Source organism: Carettochelys insculpta, chromosome 2 (genome assembly GCF_033958435.1).
Source record: "Carettochelys insculpta isolate YL-2023 chromosome 2, ASM3395843v1, whole genome shotgun sequence".
Lineage (NCBI taxonomy): Eukaryota > Metazoa > Chordata > Testudines > Carettochelyidae > Carettochelys > Carettochelys insculpta.
The window spans coordinates 37,692,141-37,713,403 of NC_134138.1; the positions used below are offsets into that span (position 1 = coordinate 37,692,141).

At 41.4% G+C, this 21,263-nt stretch overlaps 1 protein-coding gene and 1 long non-coding RNA gene across 4 annotated transcripts in view; one reads left to right on the forward strand and one right to left on the reverse strand.

Annotated features, from left to right (window-relative positions):
* The window catches only part of LOC142009163 (uncharacterized), a 40,361-nt gene extending 19,236 nt beyond the window's left edge, over positions 1–21,125 (reverse strand). Inside the window, exon 1 of the long non-coding RNA XR_012644363.1 lies at positions 20,984–21,125. This is a non-coding gene — a long non-coding RNA (uncharacterized LOC142009163). The remainder of the gene's footprint in view (positions 1–20,983) is intronic.
* ANGPT1 (angiopoietin 1) overlaps positions 1–21,263 on the forward strand; it is a 237,128-nt gene that overhangs the window by 47,897 nt on the left and 167,968 nt on the right. The window contains exon 2 of one of the 3 annotated variants that reach the window (XM_074986756.1): positions 20,617–20,686. The exons of the other annotated variants lie outside the window; for them this stretch is intronic. The gene's annotated coding sequence lies outside the window, so the exon portion shown is untranslated. The remainder of the gene's footprint in view (positions 1–20,616; positions 20,687–21,263) is intronic. 3 annotated transcript variants of the gene reach the window in all.

The window sequence follows — 21,263 nt, forward strand, 5'->3', positions numbered from 1 at the left end:
CTTTCCCCTCGCTCCCTGATAGTCCCAGGAAGAAGAAGATGAGTAGCAGAGTGCAGGTATGTGTGTGGCTGCAGCCTGCCCCAGCCCTCCCGAAATGGCTCCAGGGGGCTCAGGAGGGCAGCCTGCAGGAAGACCCAGAAGCCTGGCTGGTAGTAGCCATGCCTCCTCTTGCAGCTGAGCAGTGGCCCAGGCCTCCAGCTCCTTGCCAGAGCAGCACACTGGGGTGCACCAGCTTACTTGTATCTCTGTTTAGAGCTATAAAGTGCGAGCAGCTTGCACGTGTTATTTATTACAAGTGCAGAGTCAATACGGTACCCCGAGTTATGCTGACTGGCATCTTACTTCCTAAGTAGTTCCACTGAAATCCACAGGACAACTCATGGAGCAAGCTGTGGCTCAACATGAGTATCAGAATCTGTCCCTCTGTAAGTAGGTGGGTAATTTTATTAAATCCGCACTTCATTTCCTAGGTTTGCTGCCTTAGAAAAGACTTAAAACTATTTTCATCTAGTGTCGCTGTTTCTTTTGTCACCGAAGACAATCCTGCAGCCCAGCTTCATGTGAATAGTCCCACTAATTTTCCTATTAGGGCTAGGAAAGTAAATTTTGAAACATACTGCAATATTTATTCATGCTTCAGTGAATTAGCCGTGGTTGTACTTCACCCCATTCTAACGTACTTTATGCGATCACTTGTGCAATGAGGATTTTCTGTCATGAATACTCATGAAAAAATGAATTTATGTGCTTGAATGGCCATGAAAAGGAATTTTTTTAAACCGAGTTCACATGAATGTTCTCATCCAATCAGGAAACAGAAATAAGGTCAGGCAACACATTAGCCCAATCACAAATAAGCAGTGCCTTTCAGAGTATAATTTTCAAACAGCAACTCACAATGTAAACACATTCCCAGAGTGTAAACTGATTGCCTAAAAAAAATCATTGAACATTTTAAAATAAATACATGAGAAAATGTAAAAATGTTCTCAGACATATTACAAACAGAAAAAGAGGCAAAAATTAGTATCGTGCACATATAAAGGATTCCTCATATTTTAGCACAAGTTGAACCTACCTAGTCCAGCACCCTGGGGAACCTGACCAATGCTGAATGTGAGAATTTGCTGAACCACGGGTGGTCAATATTATCTAGCAACATTACCAACACTTCCAGTGCTTATTGGGCTCTTAGAAGACATTTAGGGGTAACAGCACAGAACACTGAGTGCCAGGACTGGTGCCATAAACAAAGTTTCTGGGAGCACAGGAAACTGGCCACATACAGGATAAGTGGACATCCAGGTAACTAAAGTCATGTCGGGTTATGGACGTTGCCAGACCAGAGAGTACTGGACTGGAAAGGTTCAATCAGTAGTATATTAATAGTAATACTGTGTGAATGTACACACACACAGAGAAAGAGAAGATGAAAATTTAAATAATAAGTTTTAAGTCATCCAATATCACAAGGTAACAACATCTCCATCATATCCCTCCCCCATAAACTATAAGGCATTTTGACTAAAAATATAGTCCTGACAACATTTGGATTCACTTCTCAAACAACAGTAATTCATTTAAGCATGTAGGCTATGCAGCCATCGGTGAATCTACTGTGAATTTAGAGATGTTAAACAGCAGAGGGCACCATGTTTTTCCATGAATGCAAACAAGCATATCCTAATTGCAAAAAAAGTATTGATAAAAAGTATATGTGAAAGTTACAGCAACTGAACAAAAACCAATATCAGTGCATATATCATGCTGTATAAATAATAGAAACATTGCCAAGATCCACACACACATGAAAAAACAGATGAAATTTACTGTATGGTGTGTTTAAAATAAAAAAATGCTGAGAAGGAAAAAACACTAGTATTTACTCCTTTTTGGCTACAAGCATCTGTATAAAGTGTCCAAAAAGGCTTTTTGCCCATTTATTTACTGTGAATAGGTTTATACAAAGCCACACACATTGTAAAGTTTCAAACACTCATCAGAGTTGAGGCGATACATAGATTCCATTTCAAATTCACTCCTAAAAAGTGCAGATGATAGTAGTATTAAAAAAAAAACACAACAGCACACACACACAAAACCTTGGTAACTGTAGCCATTAGTGTGACTCACCTAGTTAAGAATTTCATCTCATTATTAGTCTTTGGACACAATCATGAAGGTTTAACTCAGGCAAAACTCCCACTGAATCATAGAATTCTAGGGCTAGGAGAGACCTCAGGAGTTTGTCTACTCAAGGTTTCAGGATCAGGCATGCTGTCAAGCAGACTTGCAAAAATTCCTGGAGTCTAATTTTCAAAAGAAAAGGCCTGAACCCTGTAACTCTTTCAATATTTTAACATTTATTGGTTCGTAAAATCATATTTAAAAACAACATTGATGACTAAATCATTTAGAAATGTACATCTGGAAACTTTGAACAATGGCAATTTGAAATTAAGGTGGCTGAAGAAACATCTATGTCTGTTCTGTCCATCATCTGATTGGTGTGGGAGGATATTGAATTTGCTTCCCAAAGCAGGAATGCAGGCCAGTGCAATGGTTTTCATATGTCTCCAAATGGTGCATGAAGAGCATCATCATTCATCAAGATATGGTTGAGACCCACAGGTTGTATGCGCAGCTTGGATTTTTCCTGTTAAAAGAGAGGATCAGCTCATCGGGTCTGGTAGGTCAGAGGTTGGATTGGAAAGGCAAGAGACCGTGCAAGAGTTCCCACCTCTGTGCGCCACTTCTAAATCAATAAAAGAATTTGTTCTCCACTACAATCAAGCCCTTTCTTTTCACAAATGCTTAATTCCGCAGCAGAGACAGGGCTGTGTGTGTAAAGGGGCTGGGGGAAAGGAAAGACACCGATAGGTCTTCTGCTCTGCCTGTCAGTGCCTATCTGCCTTTCTTTACCATTTGCAGTGATTGATTGCTTCTGTGTTTCATCAATTAAAAATGTTTCAGAGTACAAAGTCTTCAGTGATACTCTTCAGCATGTTTAATAGAGTCTGGTTAAATAAACATCCTCCATGAAAGCAGCAAAAGTAGAGCTTAAAATAAATACTGCTACTGTGCCAAGTTCATAATTACTTGCACATTTAGCACTTTGCCCATGTCCGAAGCATCAAAACCAGATTTGTGTACTCACTCTAACTGTCTTGAAATCATACTCAGTCTCAAATACTGTGGGATGTTTACATTTTTGGAATATTTGTTGTTCTAGTTTATATAATACTCAGAATTTGTTTCAGAGAGCATCTCTTGGGATGCTTAGTGATACAAGAGTGCCATGTGACTAATTTTTGTTAACCAAGAAAATAAGGTAAGAAGGCAAAATGATCACATGTATCTCTCACTCCCAGGTCTACAAGGCGCAAGTGGGAATGTAGCACCAGGAAGGTAAAGGAATTATTTTACCTATTGGTCTCTCTTGATATGCTCCCTTTCTGCAGGCTTTCCACCTCTTCGGAGTCCGACAACCCACAATGATATTGACAATTGGGAATTGAGAAGTTTCATGGTTAATTTTCTTTGATATATGAGGCTGAAGAAATCTGCTTACGCAGAATATTTAATGTATTTGAAGTAATGTGGCTAAATATTAGTCTGATTCTCCTTTTACATTACTGATTCTTGATCGCATTCTGGCAATGGACTCTGACTAATGGGACTGAAATAGTAATTAAGAAATAATCTCAAGAATTCAGTCAATTGGAGGGACAATTATTAACATTTTAAATGAAGACTTAAATTTGATAGATTAAATGCAAAGTTGTTCGGACCTTTAATAAAAAGGCCTGTAATTATTGCGTTGACTGTGTGGGAAAGCAGACCTAGTAGTTAGTATAAAGTATTCAATACTGAATCACACAAACTTTCAATTGAAAAAGATATATCAAATGGCCTTGGATGAGGACCCCATTAAATGGATTGAAAGCACACTGATGGACCTTAATGCAACAGTAATTATGAATGGCAGCTTAGTTTAGGCCACATATGGAATGCCTCCTGCATGAGATGTTACCAGCTAGGATTGAACCGGGCTTGCTTGATCTAATGCAGGAGCAGAAGCCCCAAGCTCTGTTAGCCATGGCTGTGGTAAGTGCTTCAACCTCCACTCACCCAGCTAGCACTAGAAGGGAAAAGTGCCACATGATTTATCTACTTCCCCTGACTGGGGAAGTGCATCCCTAGCTTCAGAAGTCCCACTTCAGCTCCTCCTACAGGCTACCATTTGTGACACCAATACCCCTGTATGGGTCAGCAGCAGCATGGATCAAACCCAGGATGGCTTATGTATTTATACACAGTGCTTTTTGGTGCTGGTACTTGCCAGTACTGAGTACCAGCACCTTGGCAGCAGTTGTGGGATTGGCTGCGAGAGGGGGTGCAAGGAACCAGCTGAGTACCAGCCCTTCTTTTTTTTTTTAATGCATTCTGTCTATATAGGTACCAAATGATTGGCCCAGCCCTACAGTTCATTTAGTCCAGGAGCCTTCTCTTAGCCTGGCCAGTAGCAGAGTTCAGAGAAAAGTATAAGAACCTCACAGCAGCCAGATGTGGAATAGTCATCACTGCACATTAGACCTCCTCCTGATCTTTAATAGTTTAAGACTGACTGAAGCCCTAAAGCATGAGGTTTATAATCTCTTCCAACATTTTTCATCATTAATTAGGGTGATAACTGGCTATTTGTGCTAAAAAGTTTGTATCCACAGGATACAATGCTGGATCCTATTTGTTTTGTAAATTAATCCATGAACTGTGAGAACATTTCAATTTACTTTGCAGATGCTCAACTTGAGGAAACTGTAAACAAAAGTGAAAAGAGACTCTCCCATCCCCAGTTAATTAGAGACACTAGCATAACACAGTAAACGAGATTAAACCTGAACCAAGGTAAAATCATCAACTGGACAGAGAGTAGCATAACCTGAAGCACTGAAATACAATGAGAAGGAGTTGCTTGAAAATCAGAAATGCCAAGAAAGTATTGAGTGTGATATGAAAAAGCAAAGTAGAAATAAGCTTGCAAATACCAAAACACCCCTAACAAGAATGTTACATTGAGCTACAGCTGCAATGGTGTATACAGCATGTAAACCAAGGAACCAATGATTTCTGTTTTTACAAAAGCAATGAGAAGACCCACTTTGTCAGACGCATTGGCTTCAATAAATCTGTTAGTCTATAAGGTACCACAAAACTTCTCGTTGTTTTTGCAGATACAGACTAACACCACTACTCTTCTGATACTTCTCTTTTTACAGTGATTGCTGACTGTAACAAAAGACTTTTGGCCAAGATTTTCAAAAGTGACTAGTGATTTTTGTGCCTTGATTGTTGGAAGGATCAACTGCAGACATGCTAAAGGAAGGGAGGTGATCTGTACTTTCTGAAAATCATGGCCCACATAAGGACCAGGAATATTCTGGCCCTAAAAGTCAGGTAATTTATAAGAACCCTTTCCTACATTTAATCTTTTACAGTCCTCCTGTTGTTATCAATGGGAAATCTGCCATGGAACAATGCTAGTACATAGAACTAATTTAGTAGAGCAGGCCTGTGCACCATGTTAAAATAACAGAGAGTAAGCCGTGCTAGTCTATACACTATCAAAACAATCTAACTCTTTAATTAACTCAATCTAATTCTTGATCTTCCCCCCCACCCCTCCACTCTCTGATTTGCTCACCTTGATTATCTTTTTCTGATTTGTCCTCCTTGCTTACTGTTTTTGGTTCTCTGTGTCTTAAATATTGAGTCTGTTCTGGTCTGGCTATGGTCTAAAGAAGTGGGTCTGTCCCACGAAAGCTCACCTAATAAACTATTTTGCTAGTCTTTAAAGTGCTACTTGACTGCTTTTTGTTTTGATCATGTTAAAATAAGTTTAACTCTCTCTATTCTGAGTCTGAATTAGGCTCTGGAACAGTGGTAGAATCTCTCACACTCACGATCTCTAGACCAAGGAGTCTTATGTATCCAAGAAAGATGGATCCAAACCAAAACACAATGGTTTAAGCACTGCTCCCTTTCCACACACCATTTTTTAAATATATCTGCAGATTTAGACCCTTTTCTAAATTTAGCTGTGGTAGCTAAATGCCTCTCTGGCATATCCATGTGGCTGACTCAATATTTTATTGTCACATCAGACTGAACTTGTCATCTTCCTGTTCCAAAGCTGTCCTGCTCTCCCCATCCATTGTCACTGTTAAATTAACATTTTCAATCTCATTATCCAGAGGTGGAATCTTCATTCCACAAAATGTTGAGAGAAAAGCCGTTCATTTAAGACAGTAAGAGGAGGCCATGAGGAAGAGAGCTTTGCCGTGCTTCCAGACTGAGCCTTCATCTAGTTAGTTCAGGGGTCGGCAACCAAAATAGCAAGAAGAGTCCATTTTTTTTTGAATTTGTTAAAAAAAAGTCAATAATTTAAGAACCTTGGTGCATGTGAATACGAGACAATCCTTAATAAATAAGGTCAAACTGTACTTTGTGTAACCCCTGTTTTAAGAAGATCACATACACGTTTTATAATGTGATACATATTTACTTCGGGACCTTCACAAACTTTTTTATATATTCTATTTCCTCACACTTTTTCTGTGTGTGGTTGTATCACTATCTTCCCGACTTCCACTCCTGAACCCCCTTGAAGTAAGCCAGTTTTATTTCCCATTTAATTTCAGTTTTTTTTCTTGAAATACATGTTGCCCTTCACAGCAGAAATGCCACAAGCTTCCTTTTTCCAAATCAAGACTTTATTATCAACAGAATCAAAACACAGATGCACAATATCATATCCCACAATGCACTGCACATATTAAAGGGGAGTTATCAAATGTTTTGAGATCACATATAATTTGCTATTTAGATATGAGTTGTTCATTGCTGGGCTTTTAGATGTTCACCGTTTATCAAAAATAATCAGGATTTTTTTTTAACTTTGCAATTTTGTGTCAGAAACCACACAGAAGTCTTTAAAGAGCCACATGCAGCTCCAGAGCTGCAGGTTGCAGACCCCTGAGTTAGCCAGTTGGTCTGTCTGAATTATACTTGCTGTTTCTGCTTTAGATTGTTTCCATTACAGTGTCTTCCTGTGGGTTTGTAAAATTCTGAGCATAATGGCTGTGTCTACACGTGCACGCTACTTCGAAGTAGCGGCACTAACTTCGAAATAGCACCCGTTGTGGCTACACGTGTCGGGCGCTATTTCGAAGTTAACTTCGACGTTAGGCGGCAAGACGTTGAAGTCGCTAACCTCATGAGGGGATCGGAATAGCGCCCTACTTCGACGTTCAACGTCGAAGTAGGGACCGTGTAGACAATCCGCGTCCCGCAACGTCGAAATTGTGGGGTCCTCCATGGCAGCCATCAGCTGGGGGGTTGAGAGATGCTGTCTCTCCAGCCCGTGCGGGGCTCTATGGTCACCGTGGGCAGCAGCCTTTAGCCCAGGGCTTCTGGCTGCTGCTGCTGCAGCGGGGGATTCATGCTGCATGCACAGGGTCTGCAACTCGTTGTCGGCTCTGTGGATCTTGTGCTGTTTAGTGCAAGTGTGTCTGGGAGGGGCCCTTTAAGGGAGCAGCTGGCTGTTGAGTCCGCCCTGTGACCCTGTCTGCAGCTGTGCCTGGCACCCTTATTTCGATGTGTGCTACTGTGGCATGTAGACGTTCCCTCGCAGCACCTATTTCGATGTGGTGCTGCGCAACGTCGATGTTGAACATCGACGTTGCCAGCCCTGGAGGACGTGTAGACGTTATTCATCGAAATAGCCTATTTCGATGTCGCCACATCGAAATAGGCTACTTCGATGTAGGCTTCACGTGTAGACGTAGCCAATAGGTATAATCAAGAAATATTAATCAGACAAAAATAGCGGCTTGTATTACTAATGTCACATGCTGTCAGACCTTCTCAAAGGGGAGTGCAAGGAGGGAAACTGCCATGAGGCCTAGTGATTCAAAGGAGCGTGAGGCTCCATCTGCTGCTGCTGCCCTGGCTTCTGGAGCCCCAAGCCCTTTACTTCAGCACAGGAGCTCCATGTGCTGCACACTGTACAGCTCTTACGGCTGCCTGGAGTGGCACCACCTGGGGCACTCCAGACAGTGCTGGTGGCGGGGGCTAGGGTGAGGGCGAGCCAAGATCCAGCCCTCAGCCCTGGCCCTTGTGCCTGGGTCCCTGCCCATTTTAGAAGCTTGGAGGTGCACCTCCACACATCTTGCCCCGGGGCCTGGGCATGTCTGTTGACTCCCCTGAATGGTATTAATGTATTCTAGGTATGTAGGGTAAGAGCCAAGAGGTCACAGAGCTGGGCACAAAATAAATATCTAGGGAGTGTTACAAAAATGCTCTGAAAATTAAAAATGTCTGCAGATACAGATAAGGAGTTAGTTAGGAGACCAGGCGTCAGTGGATGGCACTCAAGCACATGCAGTCTAGTGTCTGGGTTTTGTAGAAATAACAAAACTACATGTTATGCACACAAAGGTGTGTAGTTTTATATGGGGATAAAACAGAGGTATATGGGGGAGAATGGAGAAAATTATTAAAAACTAACAGGACATCAGCTAGGATGACCAAGTTACATACTTCCTTCTTTCACATAAGCCATAGTAAATTAAGATGCATTGGTGTCACAGCGCTGCTCTGATGCAATCTGCTTGGTTACAGCCTTTGAGAGGCCATTGTGCTGGATATGGATTGTTAGATGTTTCCCTTCTTTCCAGTCATGCCCTTGCCATGCTGCAGGGCATATGGAGGTGGAGTTAGTGCCTATGGATTCGTTAGGCTGGGGAAATGCCCGTCTAGCTCATTAAACTATGTTTCCAGCCTCAGACTAGCACAGAGTGCTATATCTAATCCCAGAGCCACTAAATATTAAATCTATTCCTGTCCTAGATGGTAGGACAAGCAAACAGAAATGTAAATGTAAATTGCTTGCTGCTGACCAACTCTCTCTCTCTCTCTGTGTGTGTGTGTTTTGTTTTGTTTTGCTTTGTTTGGGGGGGTTGTGACACAGGCTAGATTTTTGGCAGGTTTCAGCTTCTTAATCATTAATTTAAGTCTATTATATCCCATGTGATTTGCAGTCCAAGGCAGGAGAGGTTGGGAGAGATGTTTAGCAGCAAAAACCATTGACAGCATAAGACAAAAGTAACAGGATAGAAAGGTGACTCTTTCTATCTTTCACCTTCTTTCAACCTTCTGTCAGTCATTTCTCCTGCTTGACCAGCTCCTCTTCTACCTTGCTTTCCCCTTACACACACATGCGCGTGCACACGCCCCCCCCCCCCCCCCCTTGGCTTGTAAATTATACTAGTTTAAAGAGTCCTACCAGCAGCATGGCTTGAAACTAATCACCATCAAATCCCCCACCCACCCTCTAGAAGAAACAAAGCAAAAAACTCAGGGTGAGATTGTCTTCATTTTCTCTTATGCTCCCTTGCTGCATCTCCGACCTTCAAATGCCCTCCTGATAGTTGCTGCAGCTGCACCCTCTTGTTAGTTCCTCCACATTCAAGCTACAATGGCTTACTGGTATGCACCTCACGCCACCATTTATCATCACCTTTGAATTTAACCCAATGAATCAGTGTATTGTTGGAATATTCTGCGTTTCCCAATATTCTCAAAAGTCCACTTAATACAAATAATACTGCCCTACAGGCAGGTGCTCTGGGGTTTAAAAGCAATGACAGCACCATGACTTGGCATTCACCAAGAGAAAGGAAATCACTCACTGATGAGGGATCCAGGACAGGTTTTCAGATTCTGGGGTAGACATTCTTACTCAGCCCTGGCTCCCAATTCTTCTCCAAAAGATAATTACAAATAGAAGACAAATAATTAACTCTGTCTTCGAAAGCACTTCACTGTAACACCTTCTTGCTATGCTTATGTTACATCTACAGAAGTGTCTTTAGGAGCTTCAGATTCGCTGTCTTCATTCATTATTGACACTCATTCTCTTGATAGAGATCCTTGAAGCTTAAGCTGCATGGAGCTGGATAATTAGTGAGGTAGTTCTCATTTGCTTATTGTCAAAATTAGTTAACTGACCTGTTAAGCAATGCAACTGTGATTGCAAAAGCCGCCTTTCCTTTCACTTCACTAACTTCTTTCACTCTGTGACTACTGGTCTCATACTCTTTATTCTTTGTGCTTTTTAAAAAAGCATCTGTATTGTTTCATTGCAGAGCAGTGAAATTGCAACATGCAACATATAAAATGCATTTTAATTAAAAGAATCAATTTCAATGCTTTCACCTATACTTCACGAACAGAATGCCTCCTTCTGCCAACAAAATATAATGGTAACAAAGAGGTATTTATAATACAATTAACCAATTGGCTAAAAGCATATGAAATATAATGCTTTTTCCTGACACTTTGTTTTTGTATTTGCCAGGAGTTATTGTATATTTAAACCAGTCTCATGGCTAGTGTCCTATATTATCTCTGCCTAATATAACTGTCTTATTATTTGGAATGCAGGCCCCACATACATTGAGCAATGACTTCTCTGAACATGCTTCTTACATGGTTAGTGGGAATTCTTACAGTAGTCTGCATTTGCAGTATATGACTTTATATTCATGCAGATGCTTTCCCGCTTTGCATAAGCACTACCAGATGTGCACATGTAAAACACTGGTTTGCCTGAAGTCAGAGTTAGAGATTTATCCAGTCAAGTGTGTGTACACACCAGGATTACACATGCACACATGCACTAGTGTGTGTACAGGTAGTAGGCCTGCATTTATCTGGAAGCAAATGGGCACCTACAAACTTACTGGAAGTCACGCCCACATGGTCAAAAACAAAGCTGAAAAATCTAGGGACAGGTCCACCTTTAACTTCAATCTCTGAATAACACAACTGTGAAAGCAGTATCCAGGTTTAGCTATTTGGGTTCTCCACTCACCAGTTCCTCCAGCTCTCACACAGAAATTCTCCATTGAATTGGCGTGGCAACATCTGCCTTGGGTTATTTACAACAAATATAGAATCAATATTATCTCAGGAGGATAATCAAGACCAGGACCTATTAGAACTATGTCCCACCCATACTGTTGAACAGCTGAAAAACAAGGGCACTGAGCCACTCAGATTTTGGAAAGCCTCCAGCTTTGTCCACAAAATGCCAACATCTTATATTGAGCATAGAGTGGAATGACTTCCTTTGTAATGCATATGTTTATGGTCACTCCAGTCAACAGGCTACTGGGACCATTGTCTGTAGATAGAGAATCCTGTGGCACCTTATAGACGAACAGATATTTTGAAGCATAAGCTTTCGTGGGCAAAGACCTGCTTCATCAGATTCATCTGGACAGGACTTCTTGTTGTTTTTGAAGATACAGACTAACTTGGCTACCTCTCTGATATTTGTTTGTAGATAGAGCCTTATGATATTGGACATGTCACAAGAATGCCACAAGACATTACACTGAACACTATTCTTCAGGTGGCTTGCAACATCTGGGAAAAAAATGCACCAAAGGCAACCCAGAGCCTTATTACCTGGGTTTACTAAGTATATTCCATTGGGCCATCAAGCCTTTGTGACTGCATAGGAACTGACCAAGTGGCAAAATAACCACTACAGCTGCTGATTTGGCTAAGAGTTAAAGAAGAACTCCCAACTATCCTTGCAGCTAAGAGCACCTCAGTCACTATGGCACTTATAGATTGTGAATTAGTTCTGTTTCCTGCTTTGTAGGCGAACAATTGAAACATACTATTAGCAACCTAAAATACAAAAGCTGAACTTTAAAATGAGTGACTATAAGTGGAAACTTGTATGTGTAACAAACAACTAGATACTTAGCAAAGGCCTGAGTCTGCAAACATATGAAAAATCTTGTCCCATGTAAACAGTCCCATGGAATTCATGGGCATTGTTATTGAGAATAATATGCAGCGGGGTTCAGGACTCAGCCCTTGATCTGAAACTACAGCAGGCTTTGATGGAACAAAGTCTGAGACTCAATACTGCATTCTTTGCATTCGTCCAAAAGGCCTAGCTCAAAACCAAGTAAAGCTGATGGAGCAAGTTCAGCTGGGCCCAAATTTCCCTTCAAAGTCAAGTGTTATACTTCAGTGGGAGTTGTGGGCATTCAAGGAATGCAGGCTGAAGCAGACATAAGAGCAGAACATATCACAGTGCTCCACCAAGAAGCAGCTGCCAGATTCTGTGCCAAGCTGGGTCTCAAGTTCAAGTTAGAGTATTCTTCATTAGGGGAGAAGGATGCAAAACTGCCCTAAAGATCTGCTCTCTCTTTCCCTGCCACTCATTCCCCCACTACCCCAGTATGTAAACTGCATGAGTTCCTTGGGTGAAAGTCGGTAAATAAATGCTAATATTGTTTTAACATGCAACAGAAAGCCAGATGTACAATTTTGATGTATTTAAATAGAGATTTCTTGTGTAGTGGAGAAAACATGTAGAATATTTATTAATTGCATTTTACAAGTGTTCCGGTAATGTGTAGCTTACCAAATATAAGCAGTGTGTGTTTAGTTGGCCAATGTAGTACACAACAGCGTGGAGCCAATAAGAAACTAATCCAAAATGCCTATTTCTTCTTGCTTAATACAAATACTGTACTCAACCCACCTCCTTTGAGAATGATCACACTGTTGCTCTCTGTCTTGTCTTTCTGCTGTAACAGGAAAGGCCTATTTTGAGTTATGAGGAGTATGTGCTAACGTGGCACAGACAGCGCTTCTAAGTGTGCAGGGTCACAACAGGTCGCAGACCCAGGAAAAACAAGTTCTAAGTAGGAAGTCAGGTTGCTGAAGGTTGCACATTTTTCTTACCGCCTGGGGCGAAAGCTGTCTGCCTGCCTTCTTTCCATTTACAAGACCCGGGAGAGGAGGCTGGCTGAGGGTAGGGACTGTGACGGTGGGGCCTGCTTTTGTTCCTCGATTCATTCATGCATCTGGGCAGAGTTCCTCTGGGCAGCACCTGCTGGCTCCCTCAACACCTTCGAGGAGCAGTGGGCACTGTTCGGAGTGCTCTGCTCAGTGTCCCCTTCTGGTTCCCTCCTTTTGTCCCTGTGACCTCCACACCCACCACTGTTTTCTTTTTAGTTGTCCCTTGAAATCATTTGGGGTCTGTACTTTTCAGTGGATCACGCCTTGTAGGACCTGGGGTCTGCTGGCCTGACCCTGTTATGATATGCTTTAGAGCAGGGTTTCCCAAACTTTATATAGTTGGGACCTGGGTTTTTTTTCAGTACCTTTATTTGTGGCCCAAACTTATAACAGCGTATTAAAAAAATGAAAAGTGAATACATTTTCATTGCTTATTATTTTTTCACAATAATAATAGTACATAGCAATAATCTGTATATTTTCTAAAGACCAGTATTTTTTTTCCAAGGACCGGTACTGGGACGCAGACCACACTTTGGGAAATGTTACTTTAGAGCATTAAAACCTATCAGGTGCCACAATGAGCGTTCTTTCCCCTTGGCCAAAGAGGGCGGCTGCAAGAAGCAGACAGTACTCTTCACTGCCCTCAGGAGGTGACACCATTCTCAAAGGAGGGGCTTCTGAGCCTCCCATCTTGCATGCAGTGGGACAGCTCCTTTCCTTCCCTGCAAAACCCAGCCTGGAACAGATGAGATGGGAACCTCACTGCAGTCCTACCCCTCAGGCCTTGGAGAGAGGGTACAGAACCAGAGGAGCTGCAGAAGGACCAGGAGTGAGGTTAGGGCAGGAGCAGATACAGAGCAGAAGGGGAGATATTTGGAAGGAGGCTCAGAAGCTGAATAAATGGGGAAGGCGAATTAATGTAAAGACTGTGGGGACTGGACTGACTGTGGTGTTGGTGGACAAGCAGATGCAGAGTTATGAAAGCTCTTTTTTCAGGCCCCTGTAAGCAATAGGTTTAATCTGTGCATATTATTTGCCATTTTGTGAGTTCCAAAAATATCTCACATTTCTATCTACTTGCACAGCCCACTGCCCTGTGTAGTATTTGAGTTCCTCTTCAATAGGTATGAAATTGTCCTCATGTCATGCCTATGAGGTAGGATGGTGTTATTTTCAGTATGGGGAAACCAAGGCACTGAGGGATTGAGTTCCTCAACCACGGTCATACAGGAAAGCTGTGGTATAACAGGAGATGGAATCTAAATGTCCTGACTCTCAGTCCAGTGCTTTTAACCACACAGTCATCAAGCCTCAGCCTTGATGAGATCCTCCTGACAGAAGGAATTCAAAGTAAACACAATGAGGTCAAGCTTGCAGGGTTTTGAATTTTCATAGCATTTATTTCCAAGCAGGGTTTAAAGGGACCCCTGGATAGAATATTTTAAAAGAAAAAAAGCAAGGATTCTACAGAAAATGCTGTAGGGGACACAACAGCTATCGCTCTCCCTCCGGAGACAGAGTACAAACATAGCATAGTTTTTCACGGCCTCTGCTGCAAAATGAGCCTGCTTTCAGGTAAAATGACCAATTGGTTTCTGACCGACTATGCTGATTAACAAAATCCTGTTGCATCCAGAAACCATCAGAATGATAGCATTCTACAGCTACTTTGCTAGTGTGTGTCTGGGTACACTGGGAAAAGAAGCAGAGAAGCAAGCCCTGGAAGTCTTGCAACCGTGATGAAAGCCAAAGCTTTTTGAGATTCACCATCTGGCATGCAACACGGAGACGAGTGACACGGAAGATACACAACATGCTCTGTTTAGACTCACTATGAACTATCAAATATTTATTATATATAGAACACCTGAATCCAAAACTTCCTGGAGAACTGCTGTTTCCAAATTCAGCTCACACTCTATAGCCATAATTAGATAGAAGTTTAACATGTTTTAAAATTACTAGTTATGTTGATTAATTAGTTAGTTCTGGATAGCAGGAAACAACAGATACAACATGTCCAGATACACCAAAGTAATAGAGAACAAATGAGACACTATAGCAGTTTCTCCAGTTTCTTTTTCTGGGACAAGAGTCGTGCAACTTGAACGCCTTCTGCTGACCAGCTGTTGAATTCTGGTTCTGATTTACAGACTTTGGAACAAAAGGTTGTATTTTTAGAATGACTGTGGCGCTAGCAAGTTCTTGGTCAGGTGCAGGGGTTTTTAATACCAAAGAAAGTGGTGGTTTGTTTTGGTTTGTGTTTCTTTAAAAGTCCAGCAAGATAATAAAATATTCAATCCTTCTGTACCGGGGGGGAGGCAAAATATGGCTTGCAGGCTGGATCTGACCTGCCAAGTCTTTGAATCCCTACCATAGTCCTCTGGGACTGTCAGGCAGGCTGCTCCCTGCCTGCTACAGCCCCAGGCCACTTAACGCGACTAGCTGCTGGGGCCCTGTCCCTTCAGGCACCACACATCACCCACGGGGCTGGTGGAAAGATCTCACACACTGTCCCCGCCCAAGCGCAATTCTCGCCGCTCTCGTTGGCTGGAAGCGTTTCAGTCACATCTTTACACTGTTCCAAAGTTCTGTGTATGTAATTCCCCTCAGGAGCATGAATAGTTTGTTCAGGGAGTAGGTAACAACAGACCATAGGGCTGCCCCAGAATTCTCTCCCGTTGATGCTCCTCATAAAAAGGCCTGCAAAGGGATCTCTCCATTTGCTTTGGGAAGAACCATGATGAGAGAGGCCACATTTTCCCTATAACTCCATACTGCTCTTCGATGATTGGTACAGTGTTCCTTTTTAAAAAAAAGTTTAATTCATCATCTAATTAGAAATTCATCCTGATTACTTGAAGGATAAAGTAAGTGTGTTAAATCTAGTTGATATTCTGAATAGTGAGGTGTAAAGGCCAAACTTGACAAACATATTGGCCGTGTCTACACTAGCCCCAAACTTCGAAATGGCCATGCAAATGGCCATTTCGAAGTTTACTAATGAAGCGCTGAAATACATATTCAGCACCTCATTAGCATGCGGGGAGCCACGGCACTTTGAAATTGACACGGCTCACCGCCGCGCGGCTCGTCCAGACGGGGCTCCTTTTCGAAAGGACCCCGCCTACTTCGAAGTCCCCTTAGTCCTATGAGCAGATGGAAATACGGGGACTTTGAAGTAGGCGGGGTCCTTTCGAAAAGGAGCCCAGTCTGGATGGGCTGTGTGGCGGTGAGCCGTGTCAATTTCAAAGTGCCGCGGCCGCCCGCATGCTCATGAGGCGCTGAATATGTATTTCAGCACTTTATTAGTAAACTTCAAAATGGCCATTTACATGGCCATTTTGAAGTTTTTGGCTAGTGTAGACACAGCCATTGAGAGTCAAAAAGCAGGCACTGTGCATCAAAACACTGAAAATAACATTTTCAATTATATTTAAAGGATATTAAAAAGAATCAGAGACTAACTTAAATCCCAGTGGCACGAATGACTGTCTATCCATTCCATAGCAAAAGAATTACACCAGGCTATAATGAAGAAAAGAGAGCAAGAACAGCAGTGATTAACAACACCAAGTTCATAAAATCAGCAAAGATGCACTTTATAGTTTTAATGGTGGGTGGTCAATACAGAGGTACAGTTTAAAATCCAAAATCTAATTAATTAAAATCACAAATCTACACCATGACCAACGTCCTTCCCCTCCCTTTGGCATTTTAAAAACTTAAACAGTGTGGGACCCAAATCAAAACTACAAATCTCAATGCTGACATACTTCTTGGGAATGGGTTTGAAATCTGAACCAATGTCAAAATCCAAATTTTGTAGTAGAGTCAAAGGTATTCTCTTGTCCCAAAGTTTGGGGACAGAAGCACTCACAATCCAGATCTGAATTTGAATCTTGTAATTTAGCACCATTTCTGAGAGATGCCAGTGCCAGATGCTTCAGAAGAAGGTCTTTGTTTATTTTTAACTCCATTGATAAGAGCCATCTGGTTCCTGAATATCTGAACTGGAGAATAACTCAACTATATACTTACTAAATAAATGTAATTAGCTGAGCTGAGCAACTTCAGATTTATCTAAGCATTTTTGAATTATACTTTTTTCTTTTAGTCATCTAGCTGTATAACTTGTCTTAGTGCATTAGTTAAAGTTTTATTCATTATAGATTAAATTTCTCAGAGTAATAGAGAAAAAGACTAAATTAATTTTTGTATATTGCATAATACTGTATCTCACGTGATGTTCTGCCCCTTCACTCATGTATAGTGATCAGAGTTTAAATAAGTGTGTCAAGGATAAAACAAGCAATTCTGGGTATCAAATACTTCCCTTAAATGAAGACCATCCCCTGTCCTTTATTGAAGAAATACCTCTTTCAAATGCTCAGCAGGTACTCTAATTTTCTCTATGTAGATTGAAATAGAACGTTTAACTTTTAATAATAGCCCACATGGTCTAGCTGTTGTAGCAAACTGACCAATTAAGTGGTTCTCAAACTCTGGGTCAGGACAAATAGTTAATAATGGGCTCTTGAAGCCAACAAATAAAGCTATAACATGTAAGCTGAAACAGAGTCAGACTGGCAGTAAGGCATACATTTTTAACAGCGATGATAATTAACCACTGGAACAAGAATCATGGGGGATTCTCCATCACTGACAACTTTTAAATCAAGCGTGGATTTTTTTTTTCCTGAAAGATAGGCTTTGGGAGATAGTTTTGGGAAGATGCGTGCCTAGCGTTGTGCAGGAGGTCAGAGTAGATGATCAGAGTGCTCCTGTTGATGTTAAGATCTCTGAATGTTCTCTGCTTTTTTCTGTTGTGTTTGGCAAGCTGCTCTATTCATATCTGCCTTGGTTTGGGAATTCTTTCCCATGAGTTGCACAATTCTCACCTAAACCCTGCAAATCTTAAAGTTTGTTATTTGAATAAATATTTTGCATGACTCCAGCCCAAGTACTGCAACCTTGAGGCCAATGAAGGAGTCAGTGGCCAGAGGAGAGAAATGAAGGACAGGGAGTTATATTTGAGGTTATAGATAGGTACATGACTGAACTAAAATGGCACAATGAACATACAGCTTTGGGGGAGCACTAGCAATTTCCATCTGTTCATAGAACTTCCACTGATTCAGGGAAGTTTATAGTCACTGTGCCAACAATATGCGATGTTCCTTACTCTGTTCAGAGACTTCTATCCTACGTCATTCACATGGTTGAAACTTCTGGTAAATTATTTTGGTACTTCATTCTTCAAACACTTAACGCTGATCTGCACAATCAGTTAGCTGACATCAATAAGGGGTAGAAGTCTATCCTACATTGGCCTGCCATGGATTAACTGTCCATATGGACTTTGTTGAGGTGCAGTTTGTTAATGAACTTTGACTAGTCCTATTTTCAAAAGGACTGAATCAAAATGCATTAATGAACTGGTAAGACATTCCAGCGAGGTCCAGTTAGTCCATGGCTGTCTAGTGTAGGGTAGAGCCACACCCTAGCTCACCATGACCTAAATGTTCATGTAGACAAGCACTCATATAAATGTCACAGGCTTCCAGTGGTCCATGTTTGCTGGGTCACATAAATTAACTGAAGCAAATTCAGTATTTTCCTTGTTCCTCAGCTCTCTCAAATCTGCTACTAAGAAGTTCATAGCTCACTTCCCTGTGAAGTATGACTGACTTTGCAAACTAAAATGGTAGATTCTTAGTACAAGACTGATTATATCAGTGATTGTTCAGCATCTGAACAAGCCTTATTTAGGCTCGTTTTTTCGATAAGCAAGCATCAGAAGGGTTGGATGTTATGTCCAGAGAAGCATTCCAAAGTTTGGATGTTTCTTAGCCTCTTAGCTTGGAAGTTTCAAGTTTGGCTGTCTAAGATTAGGCACCTACAATCATGTATAGGCACTTGAATAAGTGCTGATTTTCAAAGAGACACTCACAGACTTCAATAGTGGTGTTAGATCTGAAAATTAAGATAATTATATATGGTCCAAACTTCAGCAAGTTTGAGAATGTGGCTGTATTGTTCTTAAGTACTGAGCTGGAAATTTCATGAGAACAGGTGAGGTACCTGGCACTTTCACGTCAGAGCCCAGCAGGAAGTGAAGGGAAACAAGGAAATACAAATAATGGCAGGAATATTTGCACAAATCTAGCTTGGTTTGAATTGAAGGTGAAGGTTCCAGTGATTTTTTCTGATGAGAAGTGGTTTGCCCTTCACCATATGGATATTGTCCTTACAATTTGGACACCCTGTAAGAGCGACACATAAGGTGTACAGTGAGAGACTCTTGCCCTGCCTGGTCTCCTATATTTGTATGCTCTGACTATATTATTTTGACTGACCTCATCAGCATATGATTGCCATTTTTTTGGTTTAATGTTGCATTTCATTGCAATTTAAATCAGGAGGAATATCTGAATATCCTTCTCCAAATTACCTGCTGTGCAAGATCAGGTGCTTATGTCATGCAACTTCCTGCTGAGTCCAAAGTGACCTGATGATGTCTATCTCCAATAGTGATTGCGACTGCAAAGATAAGCAGCTGTTGTGCAGAGCACATGGGTGGAGAAATCTCCTATTGCCCTTCCCTACTCTTAAAGACCCACACAACAGCTAGTCACAATCTGCCCTATATTTTGCCTAGTATATGGATTCCTAAAGAGGGGGAAAATTCTGCAAGTACCCAGAGTTACCCTGTACTGTCTGGGAATTTCCAGGCAATCCGTACACTGGCACAATAACAGCTCAGTTCTGAAGTCTTTACTCTGGAAAAAGTTTCCATTGGCTTTAGCGGGAATTTTACCAGAGTAAGCGCTGCATGATGGAGCCCCAAGGAGACAGAGGCAGATAAGAATGAATAAATACCATGCTGAGCTTTTTAAGTGGTTAATGTGGATGGTATATCTGTACAGTCGGATCAAATAGAGAAATGTATGGAGTGAAATCAAGGCTGACCTGCGCTTGCACAAAACAATAAATCAGTGGCACACAAGGAATGTCTGTGTGACAAGTCCCTTTGCAAAACAAGTTCAGAAAGGAGCTCTGCATGGAGCTCATTAAAATTCTGCTGCCCTGGTCCACAAAGAGAGCAGGACAAATGATGAATAAGGGCCAGTACAATAAAAAGGCTTAGGGGAAAATAAAATTCTAGAGACCCTACCCTCCATGTATTCCATTGGCTTCAATCAAAAAAGGAGAGCCCCAGTATTTACCTATGAAAATAATTGTCAGGCTTGCAGTATTACCATGAAAATTTGCCAGCCCAAGCAAAATCTACTTGCTACCCTGTCAACATGATAGTTAAAAATATGTTTTCAGCCATAAAAAAGAATTGTTCCCAGCTGAGCATAATTTTGCATGATAGCATTATCTGATATTCCTCTATAAAGAACCACTCCTCATCCTGCAACATGGAGTTTCTTATACAGTCATAGTTTTTTTTTCAAATCCCAAAGAGAGTATTGTAATCATCATTCTGACTGTTTGCTCAATTCATATCTTATGAGGTGAGCTAGCACATATTTTTAGAAAGACATCCAGGATCCCACTAACTTCAGTGCAGGCATCCTCTCGTTCCTCAACGTGATTTAAACACCACATGTGATAGAGAAACTTCTCCCTTGACATGAGCTTCAGTGGGAGATGGATTAGACTCATGCATTGTCGTAAAGCATAATGGTGACATTTTATACTTACTTTGTACAGGCACATGACTATACAAGATGCAAGGCAGTGAAGAATCAGCCTCCGTTATTTTGCTTGGGGTTAACTGAAGGTACAAACTGTCCCTTACTTACATTATAATAGACCAAATAGAATAATAGTTGTTATAAGTGAAGCATTTTTGTGACAACTAATACATAGCAGGGTTCTGGAAGTCCCAGTCCTCTTTCCCTTACTCAGGCGAAACCCCCACTGATTTCATCTGGACTTTGTCTGAATAAAGGATTGCAAGATCTGATCTCATGGACTGCAGATGAAATAAATCCAACAGCATATCTCAACGAAAAAACAAGTCAAAGCAAATTTTCCTGTTTGTACTAAAAGAGATATTGACAGAAGCTAACCTTACCAGTAAGCCTGTTTCCCTGCAAGCCTGTTCTCGATCAGACTTTTTTGGAACTTGTTGCTGGAGGGTTTTGGCAAAGACCCTGGACTTGCCGCTGCTGCTACATCCTAACAAGGCTTGTAGGCTCTTTGAAAGTTGTGAAGCAAAGTGAGACTTTTGCTTTTTTCCCCCCTCATTTTGCCAATTTCATTCCAGTTTGGCTGGTGGAAAGGGTCATTTTCAAAAGTCTAATGTATGTTTATATTAGGTTTCTACAGAAGCATTACTTTCATTTCTTGGCAGA